Genomic DNA, 1,740 nt, shown 5'->3' on the forward strand with positions numbered 1-1,740 from the left:
TGTCGTTTCAATATATTTAAATGGGACATGCTGCAGATTCTGCTCGTTTTCTGCCATTAATCTACTACCAGATTCTGCCACCAGTCACAAAATAACAGCAGATTCTGTCGACAAAATAACAGCAGATTGCGGACATAGATGACTATGGATATATCGACAGTTCCTGTTCGAATCTGTCACTAAGCTGTTGTCAAATTGCTTACTGGGAGGTTAATATGGTCTCAGCTAACACGATGATGTCAAATGATGTTTTAATGACACACTAATAACGTCTTTAACGTCAATGATATACCAGAATATGTTATTTGATGTCATCATCCCTTATAGAAATATCATACTAAGAATCATTGATAATTACTTATTTTCAGTATTAAAAATACTGGATAATAAGTAATTATCAATGATTCTTAGTGTGATATTTCTATAAGGGATGTTTGCTGGGATATAAGACTATACATTACATACCTTCAATTTCGCAATGTACATATCCATCAGAATCTATTAATAAAGCTCCTGCTTCATTTATTGTTATCCAGCCAGCAGTTTTGTTCTTCCTATTAATAATTAACAAAATAAAGTTGAAGTTTCTTATCTAAATGACATTACACTTATACAATTTTCGTTTTATGATTTCTACTTGCGTATTTCCATTTCTTTTTCTTCTTTTTATACTTCTTCAGCAGCACACGATGCTTGTTTTCGTTTGCTTCTTTTCGCTGGATTATTACGTGCTTCTATGTTGGCTCGTTGCGAGAATCAATCAGCACGTTGCCTCAGATCAATGTTATTCAAAAAGCAATAGAAGATTAAAAGCCGGGAGATAGCCGGGATCCCTTATAGAAATATCACACTAAGAATCATTGATAATTACTTATTTTCAGTATTAAAAATACTGGATAATAAGTAATTATCAATGATTCTTAGTATGATATTTCTATAAGGGATACGTCTGCGGTGAGATTCATACATTCCCGCTTTTCTTTTGTCATTTGTTGCTCTTGTATTCGTGTACTTCCTCCGGACCAAGTGCAAGCAGTGTCGTGTAAAATGCAAATGCACTCGTAAAACGAACAGTTTTTATGACGTCATTAGTAGTAACCGAACGCATTAGTATACACTTAGTGCAAAAGTTCAAAAAGTGCAAGTAAAACGAACAAACCTATAGGAATATCGGGAAATGAGAAAGCGAATCAACTCGCTAAGGAAGCATGTAGTAAGGGGGTGTATACGTTATTTAAAATATTTTCCAGTGATTTGATGGACATATGGAAGACAAGATTTTACTCCGATTTTGACAATTGGATTGATAAATTCAAAGACATTAAGGGTAAAATGTATATGCAACACTTCCGCTTTTCTGGAAGGGGACCATGGTTTGCGGATACGCAATTGAATACCCTACTGAAAAATTTCTATTGAGATCACAATTGAATTCCCAATTGAATTCTCAATTAAATTCTCAATTGAATTCTCAGTTGAGGTTTCCGCAAAATTTCGCATGTAAGATCTCAATTGAGATATTTGTATCTGATGGAAATAATTCATTGAAAATATAATGAACTTTTGCTGAAATATGTTTGAAAAGCATTCACAATTTTGACCCAATTTCATTAAAATTTCATTATAATTTCATTAATATTTCGATAATATTTTATTAAGAGAGTAGAAAAATTCAGTGAAAAATTATTATTAATTAAAATATTTAGAAAAGTATAATGAAGTATTATTTTGTCTAAATAA

This window comes from Odontomachus brunneus, unplaced genomic scaffold (genome assembly GCF_010583005.1).
Source record: "Odontomachus brunneus isolate Ranch 3 - 2012 unplaced genomic scaffold, Obru_v1 Obru_scaffold_192, whole genome shotgun sequence".
Lineage (NCBI taxonomy): Eukaryota > Metazoa > Arthropoda > Insecta > Hymenoptera > Formicidae > Odontomachus > Odontomachus brunneus.